Source organism: Loxodonta africana, chromosome 8, assembly GCF_030014295.1.
Source record: "Loxodonta africana isolate mLoxAfr1 chromosome 8, mLoxAfr1.hap2, whole genome shotgun sequence".
NCBI lineage: Eukaryota > Metazoa > Chordata > Mammalia > Proboscidea > Elephantidae > Loxodonta > Loxodonta africana.
The window spans coordinates 84,238,227-84,264,252 of NC_087349.1; the positions used below are offsets into that span (position 1 = coordinate 84,238,227).

Genomic DNA, 26,026 nt, shown 5'->3' on the forward strand with positions numbered 1-26,026 from the left:
TACAGCCTCAGTGAACAGTGTAGGAACGGCTGGTTCGCTGCGGGAACATTTGGAGTAAGACACTCACGCCCTCCTTTCAGGACGGACGCACAGTTAAAGCAGAGGGTGCGCCTTTCGCAAGCTCATCTTCCAATCCGGAAAAAGGACCCGAACGCCCCTTCTCTGGTTGCCACGCAACGGCGGCGTCCCGCGGAGAAGGCTCACGGAAGCTAGTAGCACGTGCCGCCTCTTACGCATTCGGGGACTACATCCCCCACAATGCTGCGCGCGGAGGACGGCTGGTCCCTGAAGTGGGGGAAGGGCCGGACCAGGAGGCGGAGCGGAAGCTGAGTGTGAGGGACCAGAAGAGTAAAATCTCCGCAAGCCGGGACCCAACCTCTTTCCTGACTCCGGGACCCGGCCTTCTTCCATCCCGACCAGGAGGCTGCTTTGCTATTGCGGGACGCAGGTGACGTCCGCTAATCGGCTTTCGCTGCGACGCCCCAGCTCGAGAGCCGGGCGGCTAAGGCGACCGTGAGGAGAAGCTCACAAGTCAGGTAATGGGGAAGGGGCTAGAGGCATGCGAGGGGGGCGGCATCCTGGCCGGCCTGGACCCGCGCCTCTCGCGGAGCCCCTCTGGCCCGGGCGGCTTGCCCCTTTCCGCGGCGCCCCCGCCCCCCGGGCTGCCGCGTGTTGGCGGCGGAAACCCGGCTCGAGGACGGGCCAGCAGCCCCCGGCCACGGCCGGGGAGGCTCTTTGTCCCTTCCTTCGGGCCGCGTCCCTGCCTCTTCGGGTCTGACAGCCGCAGCGCGGTGGGCCCGGGGCGGAGAGGCGAGCATGGCTCCGGCTGCGCGAGCTGAGCCGAGCGACGGACCCGAGCTGCGGGGATGGAGACCTCGGCCCCCAGCTGCACTCCCTTCTTTTTCTGTTTTTGACAGCTCAGTTCTGTTCTACTTTGAGAGAGAGTCAAATGTCCCCCTTTTTACTCCCTCCTCAAAACTCATCTCCTGGCTGACTGGTAGGGATAAACTTAGGCTGGGGGACTGCGGTAGTGTTAAGAGTGGACAGCCTGGGTTCGAATTCTGATTGTGTCACGGCTGACTTTGTGACCTTGTTTAATTAATGATTCTAAGCCTGAATTTTCTTATGGATCAAATTGAGATAACAGTACACACCTTCAAGTTGTTAGAATTAAGAAATAATATATCTATAACGTGGTTCTTCATTTGATGAGAAAATCCTTTAATGTGATACTTTCATTAGCCGTAACAGAAGTGGATTTTTAAGTTGTGAGTTTTGTACTTTTGTTTGTTTAATCATTAACACCCTATTCCCTAGGCTATGTGTTTTTCACTTTATACTTTTTCCACGTTAAACCTAAGCAGATAATTCTTTAAAATATGTTGTTCTCCGCTGTTTTAAGATGGCTGAGAATGTTCTTAGAAAATTGATGACTCTTCTGTGGATCAGCTTTAGAGATAAAAGGACTTATTCACATTCCCTAGCTGTGTCCTTTGAAGATCCTTAGAGGATCTTAAGTGTTTGTTTTGGCAGAGAAAGCATCTAGGCACTCTGCAGTCTTTACCCCATGTTAACTCTTTTCTGCCTTTTTCTGCATTTCCTACTGGTTAATAATTATTTTTCTCTCTTCGGGATTGGTGTTTCCAAGTTGTATTTTTGTTCTCAGGACAAGTTGAATAATGCAATAAATTTTATAAGGGATGACTTGAAATATTTCACATTAGTTCTTAAATTTCAATTGCTCTTGCACTGTTTCACTGAAAATTGGTGAATTGTCTTGAATTTTACTGGCATTAGTAATGAGTTTTTCTTCCAGGAAATCTTTATGATCCTAAGTAATTAAAGGAGCCCTGGTGGTGCAGTGGTTAAGTGTTTGGCTGCTAACCAAAAGGCTGGCAGTTCGAATCCACCAGCTGCCCCTCGGAAATCCTTTGGGGGCAGTTTTTGTCTGTCCTGTAGGGCCGCAATGAGCCGGAATCAACCCGACAGCGGTGGGTTTGGTTTTTTGGAAGTAATTAAAATTTATTTTTCACTTAAAGTGTCTATTCTGTACCACTTTGAGTTCAAACAGTATTGTGCAGTGTGTGAAATAACGTTTTCTGAGTAAATGCTGTTTTCGAATGTACATTTATGGGGGGAAACCATGGGCCGAATAATTTTCTGTGTAATGTTTTTGTGACAGTTGTATTTTTAAGAAAGGTTTATGGGAAAGAAAAGGAGAAATCCAATGAGTGTATTTCATAAGGACAAACAGAAAGCCAGAGAGTAGTAAGTGGAAAACTTATTTAAATTGTGGAAGAAGGCATAAGTACGTAAAGATTTCTGATTCATTAAAATACATGTGGCACACCATCTCCCTGATACCAAAACCAGGTAAAGACACCACAAAAAAAGAAAATTACAGACCTATATCCCTCATGAACATAGATGCAAAAATCCTCAACAAAATTCTAGCCAATAGAATTCAACAACATATCAAAAAAATAATTCACCACGACCAAGTGGGATTTATACCAGGTATGCAAGGCTGGTTTAATATTAGAAAAACCATTAATGTAATCCAACATATAAATAAAACAAAAGACAAAAACCAGATGATCTTATCAATTGATGCAGAAAAGGCATTTGACAAAGTTCAACACCCATTTATGATAAAAACTCTCACCAAAATAGGAATTGAAGGAAAATTCCTCAACATAATGAAGGGCATCTATGCAAAGCCAACAGCCAACATCACTCTAAATGGAGAGAGCCTGAAAGCATTTCCCTTGAGAACGGGAACCAGACAAGGATGCCCTTTATCACCGCTCTTATTCAACATTGTGCTAGAGGTCCTAGCCAGAGCAATTAGGCTAGATAAAGAAATAAAGGGCATCCGGATTGGCAAAGAGGAAGTAAAATTATCTCTATTTGCAGAAGACATGATCTTATACACAGAAAACCCCAGGGAATCCTCCAGAAAACTACTGAAACTAATAGACGACTTTGGCAGAGTCTCAGGTTATAAGATAAACATACAAAAATCACTTGGATTCTTCTACATCAACAAAAAGAGCATCGAAGAGGAAATAACCAAATCAGTACCATTCATAGTAGCCCCCAAGAAGATAAAATACTTAGGAATAAATCTTACCAAGGATGTAAAAGATCTATACAAAGAAAACTGCAAAGCTGTACTACAAGAAATTAAAAAGGACGTACTTAAGTGGAAAAACATGCCTTGCTCATGGATAGGAAAACTTAACATAGTAAAAATGTCTATTCTACCAAAAGCCATCTATACATACAGTGCACTTCTGATCCAAATTCCAATGTCATTTTTTAAGGTGATAGAGAAACAAATCACCATCTTCATATGGAAGGGAAAGAAGCCTCGGATAGGCAAAGCATTACTGAAAGAGAAGAAGAAAGTGGGAGGCCTCACTCTGCCTGATTTCAGAACCTATTATACAGCCACAGTAGTCAAAATAGCCTGGTACTGGTACAACAGTAGACACTTAGACCAGTGGAACAGAATTGAGAACCCAGATATAAATCCATCCACATATGAGTAGCTGATATTTGACAAAGGCCCAGTGTCAGTTAATTGGGGAAAAGATAGTCTTTTTAACAAATGGTGCTGGCATAACTGGATATCCATTTGCAAAAAAATGAAACAGGACCCATACCTCACACCATGCACAAAAATTAACTCCAAGTGGATCAAAGACCTAAACATAAAGACTAAAACGATAAAGATCATGGAAGAAAAAATAGGGACAACTTTAGGAGCCCTAATACAAGGCATAAACAGAACACAAAACATTACCAAAAATGACAAAGAGAAACCAGATAACTGGGAGCTCCTAAAAATCAAACACCTATGCGCATCTAAAGACTTCACCAAAAGAGTAAAAAGACCACCTACAGACTGGGAAAGAATTTTCAGCTATGACATCTCCGACCAGCGCCTGATCTCTAAAATCTATATGATTCTGTCAAAACTCAACCACAAAAAGACAAACAACCCAATCAAGAAGTGGGCAAAGGATATGAACATGCACTTCACTAAAGAAGATATTCAGGCAGCTAACAGATACATGAGAAAATGCTCTCGATCATTAGCCATTAGAGAAATGCAAATTAAAACTATGATGAGATTCCATCTCACTCCAACAAGGCTGGCATTAATCCAAAAAACACAAAATAATAAATGTTGGAGAGGCTGCGGAGAGATTGGAACTCTCATACACTGCTGGTGGGAATGTAAAATGGTACAAGCACTTTGGAAATCTATCTGGCGTTATCTTAAACAGTTAGAAATAGAACTACCATACAACCCAGAAATCCCACTCCTCGGAATATACCCTAGAGAAATAAGAGCCTTCACACAAACAGATATATGCACACCCATGTTTATTGCAGCTCTGTTTACAATAGCAAAAAGCTGGAAGCAACCAAGGTGTCCATCAACGGATGAATGGGTAAATAAATTGTGGTATATTCACACAATGGAATACTACGCATCGATAAAGAACAGTGACGAATCTGTGAAACATTTCATAACATGGAGGAACCTGGAAGGCATTATGCTGAGTGAAATTAGTCAGAGGCAAAAGGACAAATATTGTATAAGACCACTATTATAAGATCTTAAGAAATAGTATAAACTGAGAAGAACACATACTTTTGTGGTTACGAGGTGGGGAGGGAGGGAGGGTGGGAGAGGGTTTTTACTGATTAATTAGTAGATAAGAACTGCTTTAGGTGAAGGGAAGGACAATACTCATTACATGGAAGGTCAGCTCAACTGGACTGGACCAAAAGCAAAGAAGTTTCCAGGATAAACTGAATGTTTCAAAGGTCAGCGGAGCAATGGCGGGGGTTTGGAGACCATGGTTTAAGGGGACTTCTAAGTCAATTGGCAAAATAATTCTATTATGAAAACATTCTGCATCCCACTTTGAAATGTGGCATATGGGGTCTTAAATGCTAACAAGCGGCCAACTAAGATGCATCAATTGGTCTCAACCCACCTGGATCAAAGGAGAATGAAGAACACCAAGGTCACACGATAACTAAGAGCCCAAGAGACAGCAAGGGCCACATGAACCAGAGACCTACATCATCCTGAGACCAGAAGAACTAGTTGGTGCCTGGCCACAATCGATGACTGCTCTGACAGGGAGCACAACAGAGACCCCTGAGGGAGCAGGTGATCAGTGGGATGCAGACCCCAAATTCTCATAAAAAGACCATACTTAATGGTCTGACTGAGACTGGAGGAATCCCGGCGGTCATGGTCCCCAAACCTTCTGTTGGCACAGGACAGGAACCATTCCCGAAGACAACTCATCAGACATGAAAGGGACTGGACAGTAGGTAGGAGAGAGATGCTGATGAGGAGTGAGCTAATTATTTCAGGTGGACACTTGAGACTGTGTTGGCATCTCCTGTCTGGAGGGGGGATGGGAGGATAGAGAGAGTAGGAAGCTGGCAAAATTGTCACGAAAGGAGAGACTGGAAGGGCTGACTCATTAGGGGGAGAGCAAGTGGAACTACGGAGTAAGGTGTATATAAACTTATATGTGACAGTCTGACTTGATTTGTAAGCGTTCACTTGAAGCTCAATAAAAGTTAATAAAAAAAATACGTGGCAAAAATGCTTGTTTTGAAAAAAAAATTTTTTATGTTAATGCTATTTAGTGCAGCATATGACAAGAGTGATGACTAGGGAAATAGGAGGCCTTGGTACGTGTCCTGGCTCTGTCATTATATGTGTAACCTTAGGTGCCTTTGTAGTCCTCAATTTCCTCACCTCTAAAATAGTGAATTGGTCTGATTCCAAGGACTCTTCTAGCTTAGCCTTTTAATGATAAAGGTTTTTTAAAAAAATAATTTTTTTTATTTTGTTGTTGTTGAGAATATACCCAGGAAAACATAACATCAATAAACAGTTTCTACATGCACCATTTAGTGACATTGATTACATTCTTCAAACTTCTGCAACCGTTCTCACCCTCTTTTTCTGAGTTGTTCCACCCTCATTAACTAAATTTGACTGCCCTCTAAGGTTCCTGTCTAATCTTTTGAGTTGCGTTTGTCAGTTCGATCCCATATAAAAACCCACCAAACCAAACCCACTGCCGTCGAGTCAATTCTGACTCATGGCGATCCTATAGGACCGAGTCCCCCACATGTCTGTCAGTTAGTTGTACTATAGGGGCTTGCCTGTTGCTGTGATGCTGGAATCTATACCACAGGTATTGATACCAGCAGGGTCACCCATGGTGGACAGGTTTCAGCTGTGCATCCAAACTAAGACAGACTAGGAAGAAGGACCCAGCAGTATACTTCTAAAAAGAATTAGTCAGTGAAAACCTTATGAATAGCGTCAGAACATTGTCTGATACCGTGCTGGAAGATGAGCTCCCCAGGTTGGAAGGAACTCAAAATATGACTGGGGAAGAACTGCCTCCTCAAAGCAGAGTCAACCTTAATGACATGGATGGAGTCAAGCTTTCAAGACCTTCATTTGCTGTTGTGACATGACTCAAAATGAGAAGAAACAGCTGCAAACATTCATTTATAATTGGGACCTGGAATGTACGAATTATGAATCTAGGAAAATTGGAAATCATCAAAAATGAAATGGAAAGCATAAAGATCAATATCCTAGGCATTAGTGAGCTGAAATGGACTGGTATTGGTTATTTTGAATTGGACAACCATATGGTCTACTATGCTGGGAACAACAACTTGAAGAGGAATGGCATCGCATTCATCGTCAAAAAGAACATTTCAAGAACTATCCTGAATTACAACATTGTCAGTGATAGGATAATATCCATATGCCTACAAGGAAGATCAGTTAACATGGCTATTATTCAGATTACACACCAACCACTAAGGCCGAAGGTGAAGAAATTGAAGATTTTTACCAACTTCTGCAGTCTGAAATTGATCACACATGCAATCGGGATGCAGTGATAATTACTGGTGATTGGAAAGTGATAGTTGGAAACGAAGAAGGATTAGTAGTTGGAAAATACTGCCTTGGTGATAGAAACTATGTTGGAGATCGCATAATAGAATTTTGCAAGACCAATGACTTCTTCATTGCAAATACTTTTTTTCACCAACATAAATGGTGACTATACACATGAACCTCACCAGATGGAATGTACAGGAATCGAATTGACTATATCTGTGGAAAGAGACGATGGTCAAGCTCAATATCATCAGTCAGAACAAGGCCAGGGGCCGACTGTGGAACAGACCATCAATTGCTCATATGCAAGTTCAAGTTGAAACTGAAAAAAATTAGAACAGGTCCACAAGAGCCAAAGTATGACCTTGAGTATATCCCACCTAAATTTAGAGACCATCTCAAGAATAGATTTGACATGTTGAACACTAGTGACTGAAGACCAGATGAGTTGTGGAATGACATCAAGGATATCATACGTGAAGAAAGCAAGAGGTCATTAGAAAGACAGGAAAGAAAGAAAAGACCAAAGTGGATGTCAAAAGAGACTCTGAAACTTGCTCTTGAATGTTGAGTGGCTAAAGGAAAAGGAAAAAATGATGAAGTAAAACAAATGAACAGAAGATTTCAAAGGGCGTCTCGAGAAGACAAAGTAAAGTATTATAATGACATGTGCAAAGAGCTGGAGTTGGAGAACCAAAAGGGACGAACACGCTCGTCATTTCTCAAGCTGAAAGAACTGAAGAAAAAATTCAAGCCTTGAGTTGCAATAGTGAAGGATTCTACGGGGAAAATATTAAACGACACAGGAAGCATCAAAAGAAGGTGAAAGGAGTACTCAGAGTCATTATACCAAAAAGAATTGGTCAACATTCAACCATTTCAAGAAGTAACATATGATCAGGAACTGATGGTTCTGAGGAAAGAAATCCAAGCTGCACTGAAGGCATTGGTGGAAAACAAGGCTGCAGGAATTGACGGAATGTCAGTTGAGATGTTGAAACTAATGGAGGCAGTGCTGGAAGTGCTCACTTGTCTATGCCAAGCAACACAGAAGGCAGCTACCTGGCCAATCGACTGGAAGCGATCCATATTTATGCCTATTTCCAAGAAAGGTGATCCAACTGAATGCAGAAATTATCGAACAATATCATTAATAAAAAAAAAAAAACCCCAAGCAAAATTTTGCTGAAGATCATTCAAAAGTAGCTGTAGCAGTATATCAACAGGGAACTGCCGGAAATTCAGGCCAGATTCAGAAGAGGACGTGGAACCAGGGATATCATTGCTAATGTCAGATGGATCCTGGCTGAAAGCAGAGAATACCAGAAGGATGTTTACCTGTGTTTTATTGACTGTGCAGAGGCATTCACCTGTATGGATCATAACAAATTATGGATAATATTGCGAAGAATGGGAATTCCCGAATGCTGAATTGTGCTCATGAGGAACCTGTACATAGATCAAGAGGCAGTTGTTTGAACAGACCAAGAGGATACTGTGTGGTTTAAAGTCAGGAAAGGTGTGCGTCAGGGTTGTATCCTTTCACCATACCTATTCAATCTGTATGCTGAGCACATAATCCGAGCTGGATTATATGAAGAAGAATGGGGCATCAGGATTGGTGGAAGACTCATTAACTTGTGTTATGCAGATGACACAACCTTACTTGCTGAAAGCGAAGAGGACTTGAAACACTTATTGATAAAGATCAAAGACCACAGCCTTCAGTATGAATTGCACCTCAGCGTAAAACAAAACAAAAATCCTCACAATTGGACCAGTAAGCAATATCATGATAAATGGAGAAAAGATTGAAGTCGTCAATGATTTCATTTTACTTGGATCAATAATCAACACCCATGAAAGCAGTAGTCAAGAAATTAAAAGATACATTGCATTGGGCAAGTCTGCTGCAAAGAACCTCTTAAAAGTGTTGAAAAGCAAGGTGTCACCTTGAAGACTAAGGTACGTGTCATGGATTGAATTGTGTCCGCCCAAAATATGTGTTAACTTGGTTAGGCCATGATTCCCAGAATTGTGTGCTTGTCCTCCATTTTGTGATTTTCCTATGTGTTATAAATCAAAATCTCTGCCTGTGGTTAAAGACGATTAGGGTGGGCTATAACATCCTTACTCAGGTCACACCCCTGATCCAATGTAAAGGGTGTTTCCCTGGGGTGTGGCCTGCACTACCTTTTATCTTATGAGAGATGAAAGGGAAGCAAGCAGAGAGTTGGCGACCTTATACCACCAAGAAAGCAGTGCCAGGAGCAGAGCGGGATCTTTGGATCTGAGGTTCCTGCGCAGAGATGCTCCCAGACCAAGGGAAGATTGATGATAAGGACCTTCCTCTAGAGCCGACAAAGAGGGAAAGCCTCTGCCTGGAGCTGATGCCCTGAATTTGGACTTGTAGCCTACTAGACAGCGAGAGAATATATTCCTCTTTGTTAAAGCCATCCCCTTGTGTTATAGCAGCACTAGATGACTAAGACAGTGCACCTGACCCAAGCCATGGTATTTTCAGTGGCATCATATGCCTGTGAAAGCTGGACAGTGAATAAGCAAGACAGAAGCAGAAATCGATGCCTTTGAATTGTGTTGGTGAAGAACATTGACTATACCATGGACTGCCAAAAGAACAAACCAATCTGTCTTGGAAGAAGTACAATCAGAATGCTCCTTAGAAGCAAGGATGGTAAGAGTACTTCTTACATACTTTGGACATATCGTCAGTAGAGATCAGTCCCTGGAGAAGGACATCATGCTTGTAAAGTATAGGGTCAATGAAAAAAGAGGAAGACTGTCAACAAGATGGACTGACAGTAGCCGCAACAATGGGCTTAAACATAACGATGATTGTGGGCATTGTGCAGGATTGGGCAGTGTTTTGTTCTCTTGTACATAGGGTTGCTATGAGTCAGAAGTGACTCAACAGCACCTAACCACAACAACAACAGGACAGAGTAGAACTGCCCTATAAGGTTTCCAAGGAGCGCCTGGGGGATTCCAACTGCGGACCTTTTACTTAGCAGCCGTAGCTCTTAACTGCTATGCCACCAGGGTTTCCTGATCCAATATAGTTCTTAAAAAAGCATAATGCTCAAGGCAGACATGTTTTACTAGTTACACTATTGTTTGGTTTTAAGAAAACTTGAGAGGATGTTTTTGGTTTGAAGTTTAAAGATTATCTCAGGTCAAGTTTTAGGCGTTTATCCAACCTTTATGGCTCCAGTAAGTCTGCAGTCCAAGAGAATTTGAAATTCCATTCAGCATTTCTCCCCTTTTGATCAGGATTCTTCTGTGGAATCTTTGATCAAAATGTTCGGTAATGGTAGCTGGGCACCATCCAGTTCTTCTTGTCTCATGACAAAGGAGGCAGTTGTTTGTGGAGGCAATTAGTCACACATTCCATATCCTCCTCCTGTTCCTGATTCTCTTTCTTCCTCTGTTGTTTTAGTCAAACAGACACCAATCGTTGTGCCTTGGCTATCCACTTGCAAGCTTTTAAGACCCCAGGCACTTCTTATCGAAGCAAGAGGTAGAACAAAGGCACTGAACGTGTTATTAGGCCAATTAACTGGGATGTCCCATTAAACCATGACCTAAACCTTGGAGGTTTTTTTAATGTGGAAAAAATGATGTAACACTCTCTTGGTCATTTATTTGTGTCTTAGGGTTTTGTTTTTTGGTTTTTTACTCCAGGTCATACAGTTCTCCCAACCCACCTTGAGGAAAGGCATGCACATGAAAGGACAGAAGCTGCTAGAAATCAATCTCTACCACCAGTTCTTCCCTCTCTTTTGTGAGCTAGCTGCACATGCTTTCTCTTCATTTTTGACATGCTTAGTTCCCCCTCTCTATATCACTTTTTTTTTATAGCCTGTTTATCTGTTTTGTCTGTTTCTTTAAAAGTTTAGCTTGTCAGTTCCCTGACCCAACTTCATTATTTATTTTTGTGAATTCCTTCCTTTTCAGTTCCTACGGCCAACTCCCTGGTTTTCTTATGTCTGATTAGGCTGTGTTTTTGTAGGGAGTCTTTTGCAAGTAGTCCAGTGGTAGTGTGGTCAGCTGTGGAAGGGGAAATGGGGTTCGATAACTCAAAACATGATTGGCTGAGGCTGTGGGCAGGGCAAGTTCTATGATTGAGATATTTTTTACTGCCTAATGTATTTTGGAAACCTTGGTGGTGTAGTGGTTAAGTGCTACAGCTGCTATCCAGAAGATCAGCAGTTCGAATCTGCCAGGTGCTTCTTGGAAACGCTATGAGGCAGTTATACTCTGTCTTACAGGGTTGCTATAGGGTCACTATGAGTCGAAATTGACTCTACAGCTGTGAGTTTTTTTTTTTTTTTTTTTTTAATATATTTTAGAGTGAATCATCTCAAGTATTGCGTGTGAGAACCATCGTATTTTAAAAGTTTAGTTTGGTACTTTTAATAGAAATATTGTTAAGTTTTACTGCAGCACAGTGATTAAGTAGCTTCCCTTTGGCTCTAACGCTTTATATTTTTATCCCTGCCTGGCTTTAAAAACCTTTTTATTTATCTATCTTTTTGCTCTTCAGTGCCATTGTCTTCTTTTTCCTCTCCCAAATATGCCGTCTAAAAATGGTCTGTTGTCTTGAGATATATTTCTATATCCCAGCTAGAGTTTAGTGTAGCTTCTCTTGAGGCAGTTTATATTTTAAATCTTAGATCTAATTATGGAGTGGCTGTCTATACCCTTTGTTATTTTTTTTTCCCCAAATGTTTCTCCCATGTTGTTTCTCTGCTTTTGTGTTCCAGAACCAATAATATTTTAGAGTTTGAAAAATTATGTTTAAAATGCTTAATAAAAGTTTTAATACATTGGCAGTTTGCTACCTAGATTTTATTCCATATCCAATCTTGTCATTGCCCTGTTTGTATTAGAAAATGCCAATAAGAATATGTTTTTCTGGGTAAAATCACCTTATCAGATATTTCTCAGATATGTAGAGAAAATATTTTAGGAATAGGCTTTTTTCCTTGAAATTACATTCCACGGTCAAGTCTGTGGAGGGCTCATTTCTGAGTCTTTTTGGAGAGAATCATCTGAACCTCTGAGTGCTGGTGAACAGACTGTGGCTTTTGTAATAAATACCTTCCCTCTGTAAAATGCCTTAGGCTAGTAAGCAGTGATTCCTGTAGCACCGTTGGCCAACTGAGAGCTGTTTGCTAATTGTTTTCATTGCTGTTAGTAGTTACTTTAGTTAGAGCCCTGAATAAATGCAAAAAATGGGATTTGAAGGAGATTTTATGGTGGGCTTGGGTTTTGGTTTAGCTACTCAAATAACAACCAGCACCTCAGCGTTCGTATAAAAATACAAGGAAGCACTTCAAGACTGGCAATGTGAAATGCAGTGCTTTTAAAAAATTTTTAACTGCAACCCACAGCAACAGGTCTTCATATATCAAGACTCCACAGTTGTATACCTGTGTGTGTGCATATGTCTCTGTGCACACACACACACCTGAAACAAAAGTTTCACAAAACAAAATCTGTAGTGTGTGTAGTCTGTTCTGATGGTTTCTATTTTATTTTGTTTTTTAAAGTGCCGTTTGCAACCTGTTAAGTTGGCTTTTGTTCCCTGCTTTTGAAAAACACTAAAGCTTTGGACTGAGAGGTTGGTTGCCCGATTTCCCCCTATTTGTTCAACACTGGATAGTCATTAATCCTTTTTGTGCTTCACTTTATCTTTAAAATGAGGTGGTTTTAGTTTAAATATTCAGTGATTTTTTGTCTTTACTTTTCTCTAGTAATAGTGTTAGACTAATATATTTGTTTTTAGGTCCTTGCTAGAGAGAAAGTCCTTAAACATCCAGTTGTTTACATGGTGTGCTGTTAGGCAAGTGGCATAATACAGCTTTGAATAGCCCTTTTTTCCAAAAAGCTTGTAAATTCGAGTGGAGATGTGAGGTCTATAATAAATATAAAAATTAGGAAAAAAATTTCTCCCATGTTGTTTCTCTGCTTTTGTGTTCCAGAACCAAGAATATTTTAGAGTTTGAAAAGTTATTTTTAAAATGCTTAATAACAGTTTTAATACATTGGCAGTTTGCTACCTAGATTTTATTCCATATCCAATCTTGTCACTGCCCTGTTCGTATTAGAAAATGCCAATAAGAATGTGTTTTTCCGGGTAAAATCACCTTATCAGATCATTACTCTTCCTGAATGTTACCAAACAGTGGAACTGCCCTTCTCCTAAGAAAGGGGAATGTAGAGCTTTCTTTGTTGGTGAGTTTCCTTCTATTCAGTTTGGGTGTTTTCTCCCGACCAGGCCGTTCCCTCTCATTTTCATTTGTTTGTACTTGAGGAGAATAGGAATAGGAATTTACTGCCTGCTTGCAAGATTCTGGTCAGAAAAGAATTTTAACGGTTTTTCTTGGAGGGAAGTTGGAACCAGACTATACCTGCTCTTCTCAGATCAAATGTTTCTTCCTCAGAAGGCCTGCCTTGGCCCCACATCTCATGTAGATTTCCCCAGTCATTTGCTCTCACACCACCATATTTTCTTCATAGCACTTATCCCAAGCTGAAATTCGCTTTTTCTTTGCTAGTTTATTGCCTCTCCTACTGAAGCATAAACTCCAGAAGAACTGAAATCCTGTCTATCCTGTTCCACCGTCATCTCTAGTGCTTAGACTAGTTTTTGGCACACACAGAGAGGTGGGTGGATGGATGGATGGGTGGATGTATGGCCGCCATTGGGTTAATTTGGAGTCATAGCGGGTTTAATAAATATTGGGAATGAATGAGTGAACAAATAATGAGCAAACCTAATTCTGTCATGCTTGAGATGAAACTGCATGTAGCAAAGGTTGTGTTTGAGTCTGGGCTTTTCTGTACTCTTCCCCCTAATTTTTTTTCCCCCTCGGAAAATCGGATCTTTTTTATCAGTATATTTGCTGATTATGGTGAAGGTCCCTACATCCAGAGGACCTTGTAGTTGTCTTTTACTTCATATTTTTTTTTTATCGTAGTTTTTTGGCCTACGTAAAAAACTAAGATCTGTGATTTCTTAAATCCTTCTTGAAGTGACTTTGCAATACTTTGAGTTGCCTGAATAATGCTTATTTGAAACCTTAATGTGCCAACTTTATAATTTTATAAATAATCTAAATTATGTAATCAGGATTTTAGGATCATTGCTCTAAACTGCCATTACTGTTTTCTGGTTACTTTTTTTTAATTCAAAAAGAATAACAAAGCTTTATTCAATGTTATAATTCATTCAGTATTTACAAACAGTTTACCCAGTTGGAGGTAAAGGAGGTAGTGTAGTATAGAGAAAAACCTAGATAATGAGTCAGGACCTGTGGTCTAGACCAGCACAGCTTCTGCCACTAACTAGTTGTCTCACTTTAGGCAGGCATTAACATCTCTGGGCTTTAGGATCTTCATTTGAAATGTGAGAGGATTGGATTAGATTTCTTTTCAGGTTCTTCTAGCCCAAAAATGGATAATTGAAGATACTTTAATTTTACCTCCAACTTTCCATCCTCTGCCCCTTCTCCTTCCCCCCCCCCAAAAAAAAAATTGCAGGCAGGTCATATTGCCATGCCTATGTGAATGAGAGGCTGTAAGGAAGCATGCTTGGTAAACGGAAATATATAAATGGTAAGAAGTTATTGTTCCACCTGTGTGAGACAGTTGAGTCGCCACGAGTTGGAATTGACTTGATGGAACTAACAATAAGGACAACAGCATGAGACAGTGAGAAGACTGGCTTGATTAGGGGAGATATTTTGGGGGCTAATGGGAAATAAATTTGGTTTTTGTAGACTGGTTTATGGAGGACCATGAGAACTAATGAGAAAAGTTTTATGTGGGTTTGGTAAAACATCTCCTTTATAGCTCAAATTATTCAAATTATTAAGAATTAGTGGTACTGTTTACCCGATGTTGATAAAGATTAATATTTATTGAATAGAATAGTATGAGGTATTATTTAATCACTACCAGTAGTAGGTAGGTACTTTTGTCCCCATTTCATAAGTGAGGACATTGAGACAGAAAGTGATAAAACAACTGCTCAAGGTTTTAAAGATAGTAGAACATGTAATAATTTCATATTGAAATGATAAACAGTAACTTGAGGCTGGAGGTAGGGTGGAGAATGGGAGTGTAACTATTTGAAGAGGCGACACTTGAGCTAAGTACTAGAGGATGAACAGGAACAAGCCATAGGCAGTACATTCAAACAGGAAAATAGTTGTATAGCCCCTGAGGTCAGAAGGAACTTGGTGTGTTTTGGCTAGTGTAGCTGTAGTGTAGTGAGCAAGGAGGGAGTGGTGTGAGATTAGAACAGAGAGATGAGTCGACCAAACCCATTGCCGTCCAGTCAATTCCGACCCATAGCGACCATATAGTACACAGTAGAACTGCCCCACCGAGTTTCTTAAGGCTGTAAATCCTTACAGAAGCAGACTGGCACATCTTTCTCCTGCAGAGCTGCTGGTGGGTTCAAATCACTGCCCTTTCAGTTAGCAGCTGAGGCTTAACCACCGCACTACCAGGGCTCCTTCCAGGGAGATGAGTAGAAGTCTAATTACGCTAAGCCTTGTGGACCATCATACAGAGTTTGAATTTTATTCTAAGTGCAGTGGGGAACTATTAAATGGGAGTGATGTGCTGTGACTTTTGTTTTTGGAAACACTTTGGTTGCTCTGAGAAGAGTGAATTGAGATGGGTTTGGAGAGGAAGCTGGGAGACTGCTTTAGAAGAAAGTAGCTGCAGGAATCCAGTGGGCGCTGAAGTTACTTGGACCACACTTTGCTGTCCTTCTTCAGGTCTAGTACTTTACAGATACTTCGTTTTAAGTGTGTCTTCTCTCCTCAATTCTTCCACCTTTGTTTCATGTGGACTATAATTCCTTTTGTAATCTGGGCAATAAGGTGAGAATTTTCCTTTGGGAATCCTAAAAAAACGTTTAGCAGTCTTAGATCAAAATAATAACGAAGGCGACGATGATTTTATTTTTTCTAGTTGTTACTTGGGGTGGTTTTGAAGTTTTTTAATTTTTGTTTTAAAAATGATTAGTAGGCAGTATAGGGGCCTAGAAGTTAGGATCGAAAAGTTTTTAGATTGTAAACTATTACAGTGGAGAAAGGACTCTAAGGACTGTACTAGGTGGTGCCTGTAAGATCTCAGTGGCTGTGTTGGCCTACTAGAATTCCAGTTAGAGTTCTCTGCCCTGACCTAGGTGGCCTTCCAGTACCTGGACCAGTACTTGTAAAGAAAAATTGGGGAGGTTCAAGGCGCAGGTTTCTCTGCCATTCACAGCTTTGAACATTGCCCAGAAAGAAGAGACATTGAAACCCCTTCATTTTTTCTTTCTTTCCTAAAGTTTGATTCTAAGAATTATTTCCCTTACTAATCTTTAAATGGAAACCCTGGTGGCATAGTGGTTAAGAGCTACTGCTGCTAACCAAAAGGTCGGCAGTTCGAATTCACCAGGTGCTCCTTGGAAACCCTATGGAGCAGTTTCTGCTCTGTCCTGTAGGGTTGCTATGAGTCGGAATTGACTTGATGGCAAGGGTTTTTTTTTTTTTTTTGGTAATCACTAAATTCCAGAATTAAATTACCTTAATGACAGAATTAAATAACAATTCTAGTTGTTAAAGAATTCAAAGCTTCTCTCTCTTTCTTTTTTTTTTTTTTTTTGGTATGAAATCACAGAACAGAACAGTGTATTCATATTGATCCTAGGAACTAAGGTGGTACCAGTGGAAATTCCTTTCTCTCTATTCCACCCTCAACCCTGCCTAGTAAATACAGGTCTAGCCCACCCTGGCAGAAATGACTTGGATTTCAGCAGAGGCTACCTGTTTCCTATGGGTTGCTTTAGGAATTCCTCATGGGTCTTTGAATTGTTCAGCCATTTGTCAGATATAAGCTGGCTGGCTCTAGGCCATCTTTTTAACTTGAAGAAGGCTCCAGGCATCCTTTCTTCCCAATAGCTCCCATACTTACTTTATTCCTTGGTATTCTTTCATAATTGGGTAGAGTGGCGTGAAGTGTCTTTGCTATTCCCAAAGACAAATGGTTTTCATATTAAACATTTAATGCTTATTCCTACAGGAGAACATATAACAAACATGTGCAAATTACAAAGCATGTAAAGTTCTTACTGTAGTAGTCCTGGTAAAAGTACCTGATTCCCTTCTGACATGGGCTTTTGCTTCTGATTTTATTTCAGTGAGAGCTGTGCTGAGGAGACACATGGCATACAAAGTCAAGACATGACCCTTTTATTCATGAAGGCCTCTTTTCCCAATCTGATGGTACATCAGACCTTAATATACAGTCAATACAGAGATAGAAGGGTTGCTTTAAAGTTTACAATTTAAATTTATGGGTACCTCCACACTTTGAGAGACGGTAGATTTAAACTAGGCCTCTTGTTTCCTGGAAGTTTTCACTTTGGGGGCACATCCTCACTTGCTGTGCCTTCTACCTTGTTCACTACCAGTATGTTTTCTCTCTGTCTCGTGTTGGTACTACCACTTATCTTTTAAGCAAAATTCATGATGGTATTGAGCCAACCTTTCATTCTTAAGCTTGCACTTAACTTGGAAGGACTTTACTTCTCATAAATTAGGCTCCCCGTGTTTGACTAGTTTTTTTTTTTTTCCTGCAAATCTGTTCTCTAATGCCATTGCAGTTTTGGAATTTGTTACTTTTGTGGAGTTTTGTGAAACCTATGAGTTTTAAAAGTCTGGGTTTAAGAAACCTTTCTAAAGGAAAGGAGAGACCCTGAATTGGTAGAGATTCTATCTCTTGTCAAAGTTTAGGGCTCCAGTCACTTGGCTTGGGTAAAAATCTTAGGCAGGTGAATCTCTCTAAGCCTTATTTTGATTATCTTTAAAATGAGAATAAAGTTATAACAAAAGCAACAACAACAATAATAGTTTCTTTATGGGGTTATTGCAAATATTAACTGAAATAGTCCTTGTGAAGTGTTTACCTCAGTTAGGCAGATAATAAGCGTAATAATCGTTCACTGCTGGTGTTCCTGCTGCTACTGGTAGATTGTCATTGCTGTAGAAGAGGAACAGTGGTTAAGAGACTAAGCTGTGAATTCTCTCTCTACCACTATCCAGTTGTAAGACCTGGGCAAGTTATTTAACTTCTCTCTGCTTCAGTTTTCTTACCTTTTAAGTGAGGCTGTCACTAGTATGGAAACCTTGGTGGCGTAGTGGTTAAGTGTTATGGCTGCTGACCAAAAGGTCGTCAATTCGGCTCTACTGGGCACTCCTAGGAAACTCTATGGGGGCAGTGCTACTCTGTCCTATAAGGTTGCTATGAGTTGGAAACAACTGGATGGCAGTGGGTTTGGGTTTTTTTTTTTATTATTATTGCTAGTATGGAAACCTGGTGGTACGGTGGCTAAGAGCTCAGCTGCCAACCAAAAGGTCGGCAGTTTGAATCTACCAGCCGCTCCTTGGAAACCCTATGATGTGGCTCTACTCTGTCCTGTAGGGTCGCTATGAGTTGGAATCGATGGCAATGGAATCGATGGCAATGGGTTTAGTTTTTTTTTTTTTTTTAAGGGTTATTGTGAGGATTAAAGGAGTTAATTGATAAAAACACTTAGAGCACTATCTGGTATGTAATAAGTGATTGTAGTAATGGTTGTTGTCATTTAATTGGCGTGCCCTATTGCCTCTGGTTTCAAATCTCTTTCTTTTTGGTTGTATGTATAGAGGCCCAGACTTTATGGCCTGCCATTTTAAACTTCATCTGCCAAAATACCTAGGAATCTATGTTCTCAGTTCTCTGGTGATGTCACTTTTCTGTCTTTGTTGTCATACCCACCCTTAGAACTCTGTTGTGACTGCTTCAGTACAGGTCCCAGTTGATTCCCCATGGGCTGCTAGGTCAGGTAGTGTGGCACACAGTCCATATTTGAAAGACAGTAAAGTGTTACAAAAGGAGCCCTGGTGGCACAATGGTTAAGCACTTGGCTGCTAACTGAAAGGTTGGCTGTTGGAACCCACTCAGCAAGCTTGGAGGGAGAACGACCTGGTGTTCTGCTTTTGTAAAGATTACAGCCTAGAAAACCCTGTGGAACAGTTCTACTCTATCACATGGGGTCACTATGAGTTGGAATTAACTCAACGGCACACAACAAGAACAACAGCAAAGGGTTACAAAGGAAGAATAAATTTAGTATAAATACATACAAAAAACTTTTTAAAAAATGCTTGGAAATACAGAATTTCTACTTTCTGAGTGCAAATGTAAAATCTCTATAGAAAAAAATATTAGGTTATGGTTACCTGACTTTGCTAAATGTTCAGTAATCCAGTATCGATATTGGTATTTTTATAAGATCTGAAGGGATTTATTCTGGATATGGTAACTCAAGAAGACATAAACAGAAGTAGAAAATTTGAAACGGAGTTAATTCCTAAGTTTCAATGCAGTTAACACTTTATTAGTGATTAGTGTACCTAGTTAGTGGTGTAGTCATACTTGTAGTGAGGTTTGGCAGGATGGTCTGGTCTTCAACAAGAGTAGATAGGTGTTCTTCAAACCTTGGAGCCCCTGAATATTTAGTAGCGGTGCACCAGGGACTGAGGGGTGACTAGGTGGCAGGGTGGAGGGAAGGAAGAGTGGGAGCTTTCTGAGCAGGACAGATGAACAGGCAGGGCAGAAGATCCCCAGTCTTATATGTATGCCTACGCAAACACACACATATGTCTAATAGAGAAGCTTTGATTGTATGTGTTTTGTTTTTTGGTACTTCGCATAGATTAAAAAATACCTTATATTATTTTTTAAAAAGATTTGAAAACACCTGTGCCAGAGAGCAAATTTCTGGGGCAGGAACCTAGTATTCCCAGTGCTTAGCATATATACTGGCTCAGCAAATGTTTGTTGAATAAAAGTGATTGAATGCTCTGTAAGGTATATTACCTTTACACTATGAAATATTCATTTTTAGTCTTGTCCTCAAATTAGATTTGATTAGTTAACCCATGTGATTAAAAAAAAAACAACCAAACCCAGCGCCGTCAAGTCGATTCTGACTCTCATGTGATTATACCCTAGCAAATGGATTAAAATTGGGATGTTTTATTTGCCCATACTAGAAGTTAAAAAGTTCTTAAGGATTATTTTCGTTAAGCTATGAAATATCCTTCTGAGATGCCCTTTTTTGACTCCAGATATATTGTTATCTATAGATTTTTGCTCCATTGATGAAATCAGAGGGTTTTCTCTGCTGGACACTTTGGTGATTCACTTACACATTATTATTCTCCAGTTCTTTGTGGATTCCATGATCATCATCACCTTTCTCTTTTTTTAAAAAATTGAAATATAACCTTTCAATGTTTTCTTAAATTATAAAAATATATAGTTGTATCATTTAAAATTTGAAGTTTTAAAGTTAGAAATATAGAAAAATATTTTAACACTTGCCATTAAATGATTACCGTTATGCCCAGTTTACTTTTATAAGGTATCAACTTAGAAATTAAAACTTATTTTTCATCTTAGTTTGGATGCTTCCTGAAGTTACTTCATTCCCATTTTAGTATTGTCTCCTAGTGATTTTTTGCAGGCAGTTCAAGTTTTCTTTTATTGAACTTCATATTTATAATCACGCTAATAAAAAACCAAAATAATGTACCAAAAAGGAAAAAAAACAGTGTATTAAAACTTTTCATTTACATTAACGTGTTTTTTGAAAAAGGGAGAAAGGATAAGGATGTTGTCATATTTGTCTGTTACAATAATGAAGACAGTTCTTTTCAAGGCTTTTTATTGTGCTTTAGATGAAAGTTGACAGAGCAAATTCGTTTCTTATTAAACAATTAATGGACATAATGTTTTGTGACATTGGTTGCCAACCCCCCAACATGTCAACACTCTCCCCTTCTTGAGCTGGGTTTCCCATTACCATCTTTCCTGTCCCCTCCTGCCTTCTCGTCCTTGTCCCTCCTAGTGATATCTTCAAACATTGGCACACTTTATATTATGGAAGTTCTTATTAGTCATTTAGATTTTTTGATCTATGTCTTAGGCTGGGTTCTCTAGAGAAGCAAAACCAGTAAAGTGTATAAATATACATAGAGAGCGATTTATATCAAGGAAGTGGCTCATGCGTTTATAGAGGCTGGAACATCCCAAGTCCACGGGCCAGGATAGAGGCTTCTCCTAATTCATGTAGCCACAGGGGCTGATGAACCCAAGATCGGCAGGTCAGAGAGCAGGGCACTTGCTCACAGGCTGTGAAGATCCATGAATCCCAAGATCTGCCAGGGAGACCACAGGCAGGCTGCTAGCTCAAGTCCCAAGAACCAGAGACCAGACGAACAGGAGCCAGCTGTACGATCCAGGACAAGCAAAAAGCTTTCGAGCCTTGCCAGAATGTCCGCTTATATTTGATGCAGGCCACATGCCCAAGGAAACACCCTTTCAACTGATTGGCTTCTCACAACAGATCCCATTGTGGGGGTGACCACATATCAGATCTCAACTGGGAAGTGATCACAATATTATATGACTGCCAAAACACTGAGAATCATGCCCAGCCAAGTTGACAGTCAGTCTTAACCATCACAATCTGTTTAAGCTCTCCTCATTTCTAACTTTATTTTGGCATCCACCTTTTTTTTTTTTTGGAAGAGGAATAATTTTAGAATGGCATTTAGATCAGTGAAATGTACAGGCAGCCCACAGGTTATGAACATCCAATTTACATACAAGCCGTAGTTACGAATCAACCTTCATGAAGTCTATTATATTAAAAATTTGAGGTATATACAGTGGTTTGTAATAACAAATGGGTGCTACTTTGCCATGTGCATCAAAACATTATTATTATTACTGTATTATTATGTTAAAAATGTTTTAGTGTATCCGGAAGCATTTCTTTAACGTTTTTTTATTCATAGAAAGGTACACTATATACTATATACTAAGGCAAATATTTGACTGAAGTTAGATACGAACCCTACCTAACTATTGGAACTGACATACAAATTCGTCTTTAAGACAGATCTAGGAATGGAACTCATTCATAATCTGGGGAGTGCCTGTATTCAGATAGACCGAGATCTGTAAATCTTGCTTATGTCCACAATTTTAGTTACAAATGAGAATAAGTCATTTGAAGAGTTTTGCGACCATGATTCAATTTTTCAAATATTAAAATTTTTTTTTTTTAACTTGTGCTTTAGGTGAAAGTTTACAGCACAAATTAGTTTCTCATCCAAAAATTTATACACGAATTGTTTTGTGACATTGGCTGCAATCCCTGCATCATGTCAGCACTCTCCCCCATTCCTTTTTCACCCAGGGTTTTCTCTATGTCCATTCGTCCAGTTTTGCTGTCCCTTCCTACTTTCTTGTCTTTTGGGCAGGTGTTGCCAATTTGGTCTTGTCTACTTGATTGAATTAAGAAGCATGTTTCTCAGTTGTGTTATTGTTTGTTTCATAGGCTCATCTGATCTTTGGCTGAAAGATGAACTTTGGGAGTGGCTTCAGTTCTGAGTTAGCAGGGTATATGGGAGCCATAGTTTCAGGGGTTACTCCAGTCTCTGTCAGACCAGTAAGTCTGGTATTTTTTTGTGTGTATGAATTTGAGTTTTGTTCTACATTTTTTCCCCTGCTCTGTCCAGGACCATCTATTATGATTCCTGTTAGAGCAGTTGGTGGTAGTAGCCAGATGGAGGGTGTGCTTCATGTGGTCCATTAATCCTTTGGACTAATATTTTCCTCGTGTCTTTGGTTTTCTTTATTCTCCTTTGCTCTGAATGGGATGGGACCAATAGATGTATCTTAGATGGCCGCTTGCAAGCTTTTAAGACCCCACATGCAACTTGCTGAAGTAGGATGTAGAACATTTTCTTCATGCACTATGTTATGCCAATTCATCTAGATGTCCTGCAAGAGCCTGGTTCTCAGCCCTCAGCCCCAGTAACTCAGTCTTGTCAAGGTGTTCGGATGTGTCTAGGAAGCTTCTATGGCTTTGCCTTGGTCAAGTTATGCTGACTTCCTATAATTGTGTGTTGTCTTATCCTTCACCAAAATTAATGCTTGCCTATTATTTAGTCAGTGATTTCCCTTCCCTATAACCGTGCCTTGTGTAACCAGGTCATATGCAATATTCATTTTTAGTCTTGTCCTCAAATTAGATTTGATTGGTTAACTCATGTGATTAACCTGCCCCTAGTAAATGGATTAAAATTGGCATGTTTTTATCTGTGTGTAAACCTTTTCTTGGGTTTTTGTAATAGTGGTCTCATACAATATTTGTCCTTTTGTGATTGACTTATTTCATTCAGCATAGTGCCCTCCAGATTCATCTGTGTTGTGAGATGTTTTGAGGATTCGTTCTTATTCTTTATTGTTTTGAAGTATTCCATTGTATGTATGTACTATCATTTGTTTATCCATTCATCTGTTGATGGGCACTTCAGTTGTTTCCATCTTTTTGTTACTGCAAATAATGCTGTAGTGAACATGGGTGTGCATATGTCTATTTGCGTGACGGGTCTTATTTCTCTAGGATATATTCCTAGGAGTGGGAATGCTAGATCATATGGTAATTCTACTTCTAGCTTTTTAAGGAGGAGCTGTATCATTTTCCATAGTGGTTGTACCATTTTACATTCCCACCAGCAGTGTATAAGAGTTCCAGTCTCCTCGCAACCTCTCTAATATTTATTGTTTTCTGTTTTTTTGATTAGTGCCAGTAATATTGGGGTGAGATGGTATCTCATTGTAGTTTTAATTTGCGTTTCTGTAATGGCTAATGATTGTGAGTGTTTCTTCATTTGTCTGCTAGCTGCTGAATGTCTTCTTTGGTGAAATGTGTGTTCATATCCTTTGCCCATTTTTTAATTCGGCCATTTGTCTTTTCGTTGTTGAGGTGTTGAAGTATTTTATAGATTTTAGAGATTAGACCCTTGTCGGATGTAGCCAAGAGTTTTTTTCCAGTCTGTAGGTTCTCTTTTTACTGTTTTGGTGAAGTCTTTTGATGAGCATAAGTTTAATTTTTAGGAGCTCCCAGTTACCTAGTTTATTTTCTGGTGTTTGTGTACTGTTATCGTTTGTTTTGTATTTATGCCATATATTAAAGTCCCTAGCATTGTCCCTGTTTTTTCTCCTACGATCTTCATTGTTTTAGGTTTTATATTTAGGTCTTTGATCCACTTCGAGTTTGTTTTTGTGCATGGTGTGAGGTATGGGTCTTGTTTCATTTTTTTTACAGATGGACATCCAGTTTTGCCAGCACCATCTGTTAAAAAGACTGTCTTTTCCCCGTTTAAAGAACTTTGGTCCTTTGTCAAAGATCAGCTGATCATAAGATGGGTTTACATCTGGGTTTTCAGTTCTTTTCCATTCGTCTGTTTGTCTGTCATTGTACTAGTACCAGGCTGTTTTGACTACTGTGGCTGTACAGTAGGTTCTTAGATCAGGTAGTGTCAGGCCTCCTACTTCGTTCTTTTTCTTCAATGATGCTTTGTTTATCTGGGGCCTCTTTCTCTTTTTTTTTTTTCCTCTTTCTCTTTCATATAAAGTTGGTGATTAGTTTTCCATCTTGTTAAAGAACACTGTTGGTATTTGGATCGGGATTGCATTATATTTGTAGAATTGACATTTTCACAGTGTTGAGTCTTCCTATCCATGAGCATCATACGTTTTTGCATTTATGTAGATCTCTTGGTTTCATGAAATAGTGTTTTGTAATTTTCTTTGTATAAGTCTTTTACGTCCCTGGTTATATTTACTCCTAAGTATTTTATCTTTTTAGGTGCTGTTATAAATGGTAATGTTTTCCTGATTTCCGTTTCGAAGTTCTCTTTGTTGGTGTATAGGAATCCAACGGATTTTTGTATAAATTGATCTTGTATCCTGCTACTCTGCTGAATCTTTCTATTAGTTCTAATAGTTTTCTTGTGAAATCTTTGGGGTTCTCTATGTACAGGATAATTGAATCCTGTACTTAGTTTTACTTCTTGTTTTCCAATTTGAATGCCTTTTATCTCTTTTTCTTCCTTATTTATTTATTTTTTTTATTGCTCTAGCTAGGACTTCCAGCACAATGCCTTGTCTTGTTCCTGTTTTCAGGGAATACTTTCAGCCTCTCTCCATTGAGAATAATGTTGGCTGTTGGTTTTGTATAGATGCCCTTTATTATGTTGAGGGATTTCCTTTCTATACCTATTTTATTGAGAGTTTTCATTAGAAATGGGTGTTGGACTTTATCAAATGCCTTTTCTGTACTGATTGAGATGATCATGTGATTCTTTTGTTTTATTTATGTGTTGGATTACATTGATTGATTTTCGAATGTTGAACCATCCTTGCATACCTTGTAGGAATCCCACTTGGTTGTGCTGTATTATTTTTTTGATCTGATGCTGAATTCTATTGGCTAGAATTTTGTTGAAAAATTTTGCATCTATATTCATAAGAGATATTGGTCTATTAATTTTTTTTGTGGTATCTTTTGCTGGTTCTGGTATCAGGATTATTCTGGATTCATAGAATGAATTCTGGAGTATTCCTTTTTTTTTTATGCTCTGAAATAATTTGAGTTAGTATTGGTGTGAGCTGTTCTCTGAATAGTTGGTAGAATTCTCCAGTGAAGCTGTCCAGGCCAGGGCTTTTTTTTGGTTGGGATTTTTTTTTATTACACCTTCAAGCTCTTCTGTTTTGGGTCTGTTCAGTTATTCTACCTCAGTTTTGTTAGGTATGTAGGTAGTGTGTTTCTAGAAATCTGTGCATTTCCTCTAGGTTTTCAAATTTGTTAGAGTACAATTTTTCGTAGTATTCTGTTAAGATCCTTTTTATTTCAGTTGGTTCTGTTGTAATGTCACCCATCTCATTTCTTATTTACGTTATTTGCTCCTTCTCCTGCTTTACTTTTGTTTATTTGGCCAGTGGTTTGTTGGTTTTATTAATCCTTTCAAAGAACCACCTTCTGGTCTTGTTGATTATTTCTATTGTTTTTCTGTTCTCTGTTTCACTCATTTCTGCTCTAATCTTTATCATTTGCTTTCTTCTCGTGCC

At 39.4% G+C, this 26,026-nt stretch overlaps 1 protein-coding gene across 1 annotated transcript in view; it reads left to right on the forward strand.

Annotated features, from left to right (window-relative positions):
* Positions 1-302: 302 nt before the first annotated feature.
* CCDC126 (coiled-coil domain containing 126) overlaps positions 303-26,026 on the forward strand; it is a 47,418-nt gene continuing 21,694 nt past the window's right edge. The window contains exon 1 of the mRNA XM_003407079.4: positions 303-536. The gene's annotated coding sequence lies outside the window, so the exon portion shown is untranslated. The remainder of the gene's footprint in view (positions 537-26,026) is intronic.